The following is a 12321-nucleotide window of genomic DNA, read 5'->3' as shown; positions in this document are numbered from 1 at the left end:
AGGAGGAAAAGATGTTGTAAATTTTTATGATGCAATGGGGCCAGGATCCATCACCTATTATATTGGATCATAATATTAGACATAGAGGATAGGTCGTACAGGCCTCGCATCCAATTTTGAGATGTTGTGATAGGGCTTCATATCCTCTTGATTATTGTGAGCCCTCTATGGATTATGTCATGGTAATAGACTATGCTGAGCCACTTAGCTATAAGGAGGCTATATGCAATGGCGATTCTCATTCTTGGGAGAGGGCTATGTAGTCTGAGTTTCATTCACTGCAAAAGAATCATACATGGGACTTAGTTTCCTTACCTAATGAAAAGCCTACATTGCCATGTAAGTGGATATACAAGTTGAAGTGTATCCCTAGTCACCCTTAGCCATATACAAGGTCATATTAGTTGCTAATAGTTTTAAACAAAAAAGGGGGTTACTTTTGATTATACCTTCTCTCCTCTAGTCAAGGTGACTATCCTACGCTTGGTCTTAACCTTGGTTATTCACTTGGATTTGGATATTTATTAGATGGATGTTAAGACATTTTTTTACATGGAACTTGCATGAGGACATTTATATGCAATAGTCTAAGGCTTTTGTGGAAAAAGACAAAAAACACCCAATTTGAAAATTAAAGAAGAGTCTTCATTGGCTTAAGCATACACCTAGGGAATGGTACCATAAATTCAATGCTTTCATGGATTCATGGGGATATTCCTATAGTGATATGGATTTGTATCTATATAATATGACGAAGGCACATGATGATAGCCTTATTATCTTGGTGCTTTATGTTGATGATATGCTTATTGATGAGCATGCTCATGGTGAGCTGGATGCTTTAACGATTCAACTCAAGAAGAACTTTGAGATTAATGATATGTGAGAGACCTCACACATACATGGTATGCACATTACATGCAATTGCTCTAAGAGACTTCTCTACTTGTCCCAAAAGGAGTATATTCATAGAGTACTTAAGTGATTCCATATAAAGGATCGTATGCCTATTAGTTGTCCACTATCTTTCCACATGAATATTAATTAGGTAGAATGTTCCTAATCAGATGATGAGAGAGCCGAGGTGGCTAAGATTCTGTATATAGCCATAGTGGTCAGTTCGATGTATTCCATGATAGCCACTTGTCCTAACATAGCATTTGCAATGGGATTGTGGTATCTTATATGGCTACAATTGGCAGGTGACATTGGGATGCCGTGAAGGATATCATGAGATACTTTAAAGGCACTAAAAATATGTGCATTTGCTATGGCACCCATGATATAAGAGTTTTGGGTTATACTAACTTAGATTATGTAGGACATGCAAATAGTAGAAAGTCCACCTTTGGGTATGTCTTTATCTATGGTAAACATGTAATCTCTTGGATGTCCAGGGTGCAAAAATGCATGTCCTTGTCTACTACCAAGGCTAAGTACATTGCAACCATTGAGGCTTGTAATGAGGCCCTATTGCTAAGCTATCTAGTTGCAGATCATGGTATGACTATGACTCCTACACTATATTTGAATTCAATGAGGGCCATTTAATTGGCTCATAGTTCGGTCTTCCATGCGAAGATAAAGCACATTGAGGTGCATAGTACTTCATTAGAGAGGTGGTAGAGGACAAGTCCATTGATCTTGTTAGGATCCCTTTGGATATGAATCTTACAAATGTGTTCACTAAAAGTTTTCAAGTGGAATGATATAGCTTCCTTAGGAATCTAATGGGTGCATGATGAGATGATGTCTTTCCTTATCATGTTGTACTCTATGTACATATTGTAATTTTCTCTTTTTTGTTTTACTCCTTACCACAACATATTTGCCTTTAAGGAGGTTGTTGGGGATAAAAGGCCACTTGTGCCTAGTTGCCTATATTTACTTGTATATTGTACCCACACACTTATAAATGTAGGTTAGCGCACACCCATCATTGTCTTTTTTTTTTCTAGTGGCAATAGAATAAGGAAAGACAAGTCACACATTGTGACGATTGGAGTTTTCAGACACCGCTCTCTCTCTTCTTGCTTGAACCTCCATAGCTCTTGCTCTCTTCTTGCTTCTTCTCGTACTTCCACCTTCTGCTCCATCTCTCACTTTGTTACCTTTTTTCTTGTTTTCTCCACACTTACGCACATTTACCTTTAAGTGGGAGGTTGTTGGGGATTAAAGGCCACCTATGTCTAGTTGCCTACATTTACGTATACTTATTGCCTGCACACTTGTATTGTAGGTGGTGACTGCACATTACTATCACTTTATTCTATATTATTTCTATGATAATAAAATAAGAGAAAGTAGGTCACACATTGTGATTGTTACGAGTTCTCATATAGTGGTCTTGCTCTCTCTCTTACTTGAATCTCTATAGCTCTTGCTTCCTCTTGCTTTCCTTGTGCTCCCACTCCATTTCCATATTTCATTATCTATTTATTTATTTTTGAAAAATATAAATCAAACCCTACCCTCCATAGAGGTGGACAACAAATTCAACAAAATCGATATGTCCATAAGCAAGTGATTTGAGTTATTCAAGCTGATAGAGTTGTTATCCTAGGCTACTCTCACCACAAAATGTATTGTAAAGTAGGCTATTAGATCTTCCTTCAAAATATAGAATCCTATAAGTTTTTTTCATGAATCTCATTTCTATCATACTAAATCATACTAACAATGTGTTGGATTTCTATGGTTGAATCTTCATAATAGAACCTTCATCATGATGTAATGCATTTGGCTATTGTAAATCATTTGAATAAAATGTTTTTTTCTCTTCAATGTGTGCAAAATCAATAGTCCTTAAAGAAAATATTAGGTTAAAATTGTGAGTAAGCTTTATGAAGTGTATTAAACTAGTTCCTCATGGTAAAATCAAGATGTTTTAGCCATCATTGAACTTATCAAACTACAACAGAAGAAATCTCTTCTCAAGCAAATAAAACCTCATGAGTTTGATGGGAAGGGTAAGAACATGAAAATACACATTGAACTTTGTATTGAATCTATAAAAAACTATTTTTGATCCAAACAGACAAGCATTCCTAACTAGGCTATGTTAGCCAACCTAAAACTAACTAGGGAAGCATGTTTTTGATAGAAGCAATGGTGTAGAGACACTAAAGTCTCAGAGACTATTGCTACATGGAAACTTATGAAAGAAGTTGTGCGTGAAAATTATATTTCACCTTCACATCATGCTGTGAAAGATAAACAAGTTCTTTGAGCTTCCCCAACAACTAGGATTGAGCCTAGAAGTGTATTGCTCCCTATTTGTAACTCTCCAAAAGTATGCTCCAACTAGGATATTGATCAACAGGTGGTAAGTTTTATCAAGGGTTAAAACCTTCCTTGGACTACACTCAATTGGAAGCTATTCGACCCAGGATTTTCAAGACGCACTTCTCAAAGTCAAAGCTTTCATCAATTCAAATAGAGGACAATGTCTTGAAGATAAGTACCTCTCAATGTAAGACTTTGATGATCCAAAGGACCATGGGAAAATGTACCACAAGTGTGGAGAGTTAGGACATATCCTAAGAGGATGACCTACTCGCCAATGCTTCCACTACAATAATGAGCTAGGGCATATCCAATCTGATTGCCTCGAATTGGATCAAGAAGATAAGAAACCAGCAAATAAGCAAAGCCATCCAAGTTCAACATTTGGTATATTGCAAGATTTAGATAATTATGAAGTCGTAGAGCCCATTATACCCTTTGAAGATTAATAGAAGCCCTAAAAAGATGCAATAAGCTTTAATACTTGTAGTGGATCCTTGTCTTCTGATGAATTTATCCATAATATATTGCAATCAACCTATTGTTGAATTCATAGTATCTCTTTGAAGTTTGAGTACATGTAGCATAGTGAAAGCATGGTGGATCCTAGCCCACGGATCCTATGATACAATTTTCCATAGAAAAATGACATCCTAGTTTCTCTCAAGATGGGGAAACCTTGATTCCTCTAAGGGGGGGAGAGGATGTAACAGCTTAACCTAAATCATTAAACCTTAGATTTTCCTTTTTAAAACTTAGAAGATTTAGGCATCATGTCTTTGACGTCATTTGATCATCTAATGTGTAGGTCAATGTCATCCTCACGATTATCAAAAGCACCATCATCATCGCTTATTTTACCTACATCAACCATAACAACATTCTCACCATCAACAATGAAAAGTCGTCCCTCATCAGTGAGATCGATTGGTGTCTGATCCTCATTACGATTGTGTTCAAGATTAGGGATTCAATCCTCATCTCAAATCATTGATTGGCCAACAAATCTCGTATGTGGCTCTAAGAAAGCCATAGAGTGAGTGAAGAGATGAAGGTTATATAAGCCCAAGCTACTAAAGCATTAGAAAGCAATAAAGAGAGAGAGAGAAAGAGAAGAAAGGGACAAGATTTTAAAATCCCATCAACAATCCCCTTTGCAAATGCTACTAATATTGTATTCTCTATCCTCATTACTATTCTATTGTCCATACTCATCAATATCCTACTCTACATTCTAATCTTGTATTACCACTCTCTTTAACCTAAATTAACCACCCATAAAATATTTTCAGTCCCTCTGCTTTACTAAGTCATAGTTTCAAAGGCAAACAAACACTTGAGGATTGGCAAGGACCCAAGAAAGAAAGTACAAGAAGGAACACCTAAGGATAATTTGCATGAGAAGGATGACTCCTAAGCGAGAGAATGTTAAAGTTGGATGAGAAGTGGTGTACACAAACAATATCCCTATTGGCCCAACTCAAGTCTAGGTGCTCTCTTTATGTTTAAAAGTGCTTTCTAATATAATAAAGGAGTATTTAAGAATGATAATTTGTTGCATCAAAACCCTATGATATAGAAAAGGCATCAAGTAGATGAGATAGGTTGTTTACCTTGTTTTTTGCTGAATCTTGGAAAAACTTATAAGGCGGAAAACCCTAAGTCTCTCATCGGGGTTCTCTCACTAGGAATCGATTCTATCTTGGATTCTAGGACTCGTGCCAATGATGAGATATCTCTCCATAGCCATTGACTCTACTCTTAAGGCACATGGAAACCAGTAGGGCTCTAGTTATAATTTTCATCATGTGCTTGATAGTAGTCTGGATATAATAGAATAGGTTCTCTCGAAAGTCCCTAATGCTGTGAGGGCACATTGGTGGATTGTGCCTATCACAGTTGGATAGGAGTATCCAAGTACCTTGGGTACAACTCCCGTTTGTAAGGGATAGAATACTACTGTGGCATTGATCCTTGGAGAAGGTACAAATAAATACTCTATGTGACTTTTTTCACAAAAGACCATTCGAAATTATATTCATGTCCGTGCCTAATTTACATGAAAGACTTGTTTAAAGGGGTTAATTATAATGAACTTGATTTCTATATGTTTAACTAAGCAGTGATGGATTAATTAGAAAACTAAAGAAACTCTTTGAGAGAAGTGGGTGGTTGGATCCTCGAGGGATCTTTCCAATGGTAGGGTATTCTTGGTTAGTTAAGAGGCTTCCATTGTAACTCAAATGTTGGATTAGACAAGCTAGAAAGGGTCAAATGATAACTACCATAATGTGTTGTCTTAGAACCAACTAGTGTCGTTTTAAGGGGTTGAAGTTGAGATTACCTTATGGGCAGGGAAATCCATGTGTATTGCTCCTCCTCATTTCTCACTCTCTTTATATCAAGTTTGACAATAGTTTGCTTCGACTTGAAAGATGTTGGCAATGCAGTTAGTTAGAAGATGACGCTAAATGGTTGATAAGAGACTATAACATTTAAATTAGGTCCCCATTTTTAGGTGGATTCTTCTAGGCTTGAGACAAAGCTTTCTCTACAAGGTAGACTCAAGCAACTCAAGGTTACAAATGTTTGGTTACTCGAAGGAGTTTTAGACAACAGTGACATTGATTATTCTTGATGGGCTACTAAAATAAATGCTATCATGATTTGTTAGATAGACACATTATATATTTCCATAGTGAATTCTAGTAAAATACAGTGGATAACATAAATCCATAACAACCAAGGGTACAATCAAATCAATGCAATGTTTTTATTATGTTATATTCAATATGGCACTTTATGGCAAGCAACATGCCTACCAATATGTGATGGACCAACCATAATTGTTTGCAAGGTAGATGATCCTTCATGTAAGTCGATATGAAATAGTATCCTACATGTTAGAAATATAGGTATCTTGAATAAATACATCTAGAATGATGCATTTTGCACTATGGATAGTGACATTTCAAATTCTTGCAAAGCCTCTTCACACTGAAATCCAACTCACTAGCTACATTAGGCTCCTCAGCAACAATAAGCAAACCAAGAAAATCATCCACAATGACATCATCATGAAGAAAGTCATCATCTTGAGGCTTGTCATCAATGACAACATCATGATCTTGAAGGCATAAATAATATTCTTGATCACTTAACTCATTCAATTTCTTGTTGACAATTTCATCACTTCCTCCTCCTTGACTAAAGTCAATTGGGGATTGATCACAAAAATCCTCAAGTTGTCAATGCAAGGTATGTGATGCTCCACTCTTCTATTAGTGAGATCCATTGTTAGGTTTGGGATACTCGACGATTCTTGGTAGCTTTGGCTCTTGTCTTATCTCACTCTCTTAGTGTCAATCTTTGACAAAACCACAAGTAAAGGGCACCAATCATCATCATCGCTTGAATCCAAATCTAAATCCAAAACATCATCATATTTCTCCTTGAGCTTTTCAATGGCTCTTAGCAATCTCAAAACATGCTTTAAACTTGAGCAAGACTAAACTTTCTTACCTTCATGATTGTCATGTTTTTCACAAGCATCATCAAATACATACTTAAAAGAACTTGGTTGTTTGCATGGTTTATTATCCATTCTTGAACTTGAACCTTTCTTTGCTAACTGAAAAAAACTTTTTTGCGAATACCATCAAACTCCTTGCACAAATCAACCATGAAAAAATACTTGCATGATTTTCCTTTATCAGAAAAGTCGCAAACATATGGACAACATTTTGAGATATGTCTTTCCTTCTTTCTTGATTTACCCATTAAAGTTAATGGTGATGACACATGCTTATACTTTGAAAATGACCTTCTTTTGTCTCATTTAAATTCATAAGTTTTGCAATGCTGGAGTAGTAGGTATTCAGTCTATGGTATTCAGGTTATTCTTGCAATTCTTGTAGTTCAAGCTACTTGAATTACTCTTTTACATGAACTGCTCTAACACTTTTCTATTTGGGTTACTCTTGTCATTTCTAAAGCTCGTGGATGCTTTTGCACTTCAAGTTATTCCTAAATTTGTTGCAATTTTGGTAATTCCTAAAACTACTACAATTCAGGTTACTTAAATTATACATGCATCTTAATTTTGTATGACTTGGCCCATGTGAATAGTGGTTAAAGACTTTGATAACTAACCCTTAGGGTTGGTTTTAGTAAAACAAACTCCTTTCCTCTCCTTCTTCTTTATCTTTTTCTACATCTTCCTCTTCTTCATCGACAACCTAAGGAGCATTTCATGTCAATCCATTCCTCATTGTTCCCTTCCTCAATCCATTTCATTGTCAGCGTAACAATCAAGGGACCAACATTTGTGATTGGTTATTTCAATACATCCAATATTTCGGACACTTGTGACGAGTTAATTGATATTTGTGATTGGTTGGTTTTGGTTCATCCAATGTTTGGGAGGCTTTGGGAGCAAAAGGAGAGGGTTTAATAAATTTTGGGACACTTTAGGGGGGGACGACAAGGCGTCGTCTCTGGGTTAGATATCTGAAGAGCATATCAAATTTAAATAAAACATCTACAAGTCGGTTAGTTGGGAAGGTATGGAGATGCGGGGTATCGATCCCCGTACCTCTCGCATGCTAAGCGAGCGCTCTACCATCTGAGCTACATCCCCTTCTGATACAAGGGGACTTATTATATAAATATACATCATAAATATAGCAATTGCGGCTGCACGCACTCGAGTTTTCTTGCACAAATCTAATAAAAGAATTCCAATATGTTCGTTCTCTTGCTCGAATTTGGCGAGTCCCACGGCTCTCTGGAACTTTCTTGGCCATGGTGGTTACACGAGGATGGACGAGTCGTGAACTACTTCTCCACATTGGGGAAGCCTACAAGAACCCCGCGTTTGACTCCTTATGGCCACTCGCATTGATATAATATATATGTGTGTGTGTGTGAGAGAGAGAGAGAGAGAGAGAGACCTGATGATTTCATGTGACTGGGTTGTCTTTGAACATTTGAAACTAAATGTATTTTTTTAAGACCTTTTTCACATACTAGCATAATTCTATGAGAGAATTTTATGAGAGTGACTATGCAAAACTGGTTGCCTTCTCCTTGCTTCGGTTGTTATTAGACCTCTAGTCTTAGAGAGGATAATGGCCCATCGTGTCATCTTGAGTTGAAGGTCTTACACACAGAAATCATACTAATCTCTACTAAAGGCCATGTTGACTTATGAGACCAAAATAGTGATTACAAAAAAATTCATGATATGTCTCATCATAGATAGATAAACAAACTAAAAGTAATTATATGTATACAAAGCTCGTGGCTTTTCTACCATCTAAAAGATCTAACATAGAGTTACTATGGAGGAGAGCCCGAGTCTGTGTAGATTAATGCAGACAAGATTTTATTACCATGAAAAGGATGTCTCTTCATAGATAAACATACTAAAAGCAAACCTATGTGTACCTTGTTGCTCTCCTACCATCTAAAAGATCTCACCATAAGGTTACTATGGAGGAGAGCCTGAGCCTTTGAAAACTAACTACTGCTATGTGCTAGACTCGTGCAGGCATGGGTGTCATAGTGCCTATATGGAGTAAATGTGCTCCCTCCTCCCTCTCTTTTTTTTTGGTAATCTGTGGCCACCCAAGTGGTAGGCCACTTCTATGTATTAACCCATTGACTTGGGTTCAATTCTCCCTTTTGTAACACCTAACCATGCATGACCAAAGACCTTTTGGTCACCATGCTATTCAACTTAACCAACTGAGCTACACCTACTTGTCAGTAACCCTCCCTCTCTCTCTCTCTCTCTCTCTCTCTCTCTCTCTCTCTCTCATTATCTTGTAAATAGCAACATTTATATTCATGACATAATAAGTGAAATAGCAAACTACCATCCATTGGACTAATTGAAGAATTTCCACTATGCATGTCCATTTTAAACCGTTTGTTCACTATGGTCCACACTACAATGTGCAAGTAGTGCATTATATTCATGTATTCTTTAAATCTATTTGACGATTGAATCAACATAACATAAACCTTTTTTCTCATAGTTTTGCCATATCATCATAATTTATCAAGCAACATCATTACACTAATGAAACAATCCACCATATGGGTTTTAAGATAAGGAACCCTTGGGCTACAAGAATTCAAACAAAAAGAAGATAGGCTACAAACACACACACACACACACACACTCTCTCTCTCTCTCTCTCTCTCTCTCTCTCTCTCTCTTTGCAAAGCAAACATGGAGAAGGTATGAAGTGTCTGAATAAGAGAAGACTTTCCACCATTCAAGTGCAACAGGGCATAAATTTTGGACAATGCCTAGAGAAGTGCACTTTGGTATAAATCCAAACCACCAAAAAGAGTGGTCAAGTGGTTAAGAATAACATACTATAAATTTGTTGGAAATCCTTCACATGTTCATAACTTGCCTCTCCTAATCAAGTATTTGAACTTCTAAAAGGGCATCCAATAACTCTTTTAACATGCATAAAGTAACAAAATTAAAAAACATGTTGTAAATCTTAGGATTCATGAGCATAATACATCCTTAGCGCTAAGAGATTTAGGGTAGCAAGGGAGTAGGGATTCAATAAGTGTCATAGAAGAGGCATAAGGGGTTAAGGTTTTGGATAAGGAATGACATGAATTGGTATTTATTGGGGGCAATGGGATCACTGTTTATCTAAGGCACAAGGTTTAGGGTCCTTGGTTTTCTTAAAGCACCTCATCTCATCAAGATACATGCGTTTTTTTTTTTTTTCAATGGGGGCGGGGGTTGTGGTTTAGCATTTTGAGAGAGTGCCATTAAGACTTAGGGAGGTTAGGGTTTCGTGAGTGCATAGGGGGAAAAGGAGGGAGAGACATATTAAGGATTTTATATGGGGGATTGGGATTGGGGAAGGGTAGGGTCAAAGCTTTTGGATTGAGGTTTATGTTTGGGAAGTTTTGAGTGTTAGGGTGGGCCGCGGTAGGTTTGGGAGGGGTATAGAATATGGTGTCTAGGGTGACACACCAATTAGAGTTGGGGCATGAGGGTCAAGTTGTGCAAGAGGTGGATTAGGATATTTGTGTGTTGTGTATCTATTTGGGGTAGGGAGGGGCGTAGGTTTGGATGGCAGATAGGGTTAGGGTTTGGAGTCCCCAAACAAGTGCCACCTAGGCCAATTCTTAGTCAAGGTTCAAAGGCTCCGCACATCATTATTATAGACAAGCACCATAGAAAGAGGGACATTAATCACAGCTTATCGATTTCTTCAAACAATGACTCCACACTCAACCGCATGGAAAGGGGTGACAGTCAAGAGAGCTGAGAAGATCAAAGTAGCATGCCAACCTCGAATATAGGGGGGTACCAAACACTAATGCTATACCAAAGAGAGATAAGGGAGATCCACCTACCACATGAGCAACACATCACACACCTAAGGGATCAATTTGGATGCTACCCCGCTTCCCATCTCTCCATTTCCAACTTACCTACTCTCTCTCTCTCTCTCTCTCTGTTTTTGCTAATCAAGTGGCTACCCTAGTGATTAGCCACTTGTTGTCATAAACCACTAATCCAAATTCAAATCTCCCATTTTCTACACCTATACTAAATGATCGTGAACCTAAAACCTTCTGGTCATGCTCAACCAACTAAGCTACATCCATTTGGTGTCCCTCCCTCTCTCCCTCTCTCTCTATGCTTGCTCTATCCCTCCTTTCTCCATTTTTGACTTACCTCTCTCTCTTTCTCCATTTTTTTGGTAACTCTCTCTCTCTCTCTCTCTCTCTCTCTCTAGCTGCACTTTGTTGTCTGGAAAACAGAAACTATGCATTTACGAAACTTAGCAGGCTGGTTTGCTTCCAATACTTCCTCTATTCCTACTATAAACACAACTTCTTTGTGACTATTAACTGCAACAGGCCAACAACATAGTGCCCCTGGATCCCTATACTGCAGCAGCCAACTTGAGGTCTTTCCAAACAAATCGCTCAATCAATGTGAAAGATAATCGATGGTGGAATCTTTGGCTTGTGAAGGGGAAAGATGCAATCCCATTGCTGCATTTCTGTCTTAAAAATGAGTCAAAAAAACCAACCATCTATCGCCTTGTGGAGAAACGGATGAAGCACCATAAATCTTAAGGCCACCATGTGTGTGTGCGAGAGAGAGACAGAGAGAGGCATCCCCTGTGCTATACCATGGTTTCTCTCTCAATGCGACGTCACCTAAGGGACAGCTATCCAACCCTCCCAATAAGCATATAATATGACTGCAGGATGGTGCCTCGCAGCAACAGGGTAGCCTCCTTTTACCCTTCCCACAATCCCAACACCACCCTCTGCAACTCCTTGTTCGATCAACCACACATGGCGCCGAGTCGCCACAACCCTCTCGTTTCATAGCCTCCCACATGCTTCAATGCCAGCTCAGCAGCAATACATGGTACATCAGCTGAATCTCACGATGGGCTCACCCCATGGCAGCAACAGTTGTTGTCTCTCAGATCTTGCACGTCCGCACTGATCAGTCAATGAGCTCAGATGTACAGGGCCCAGCCATGGCAATCACACAGCTATGTGACAGTGATGTTGCCGTCAATGATAGTGCAAGCAACAATGGCAACACAGGAGCAGGAGCAACTTCTGTGACAGCCCCACCCTATCTTCTGTTAAGAACTGCAGTTTCTCCCACAAGAGTAGTGAAGGGATGGAGCACCACAGCTACATTGACATCCCTCATCATCTTGTCTCAGTTTGACAGTCAAGGGTCCACAATCTCTGTACTCCCACATCTGCTGTATTAATGGCTTCTGCTCTGTGTGTGTGTTTTGGGCCCACCATCTATGCACTTCCATGCTTATATTAGTGGCTAGACACACACGTGGGCTTTAAGAATAAACACGTAGGTGGCAGATGCGTGTGTTTTTTTTGTTTGAGTTGGGAGAGAGGGGGCAGAGAATAAAATAGATAGATATATAGATAAATAGAGAGAGCTCGGAGAGGTTGGAATCACTCTACATATGCCACCTAGAATAGATGCTAGCCTTG

At 38.5% G+C, this 12321-nt stretch overlaps 1 non-coding gene across 1 annotated transcript; it reads right to left on the bottom strand.

The window, feature by feature from the left end:
- Nucleotides 1-7851: 7851 nt before the first annotated feature.
- On the bottom strand, nucleotides 7852-7924 carry TRNAA-AGC (transfer RNA alanine (anticodon AGC)). The gene has a single exon. It is a non-coding gene; the product is annotated as a tRNA-Ala (tRNA).
- Nucleotides 7925-12321: the final 4397 nt, after the last annotated feature.

Source organism: Lygodium microphyllum, chromosome 30, assembly GCF_053477565.2.
Source record: "Lygodium microphyllum isolate KBCC chromosome 30, Lygodium_microphyllum_v1.1.10, whole genome shotgun sequence".
Taxonomy (NCBI): Eukaryota; Viridiplantae; Streptophyta; class Polypodiopsida; order Schizaeales; family Lygodiaceae; genus Lygodium; species Lygodium microphyllum.
This window is presented reverse-complemented; position numbering and strand designations above follow the sequence as displayed.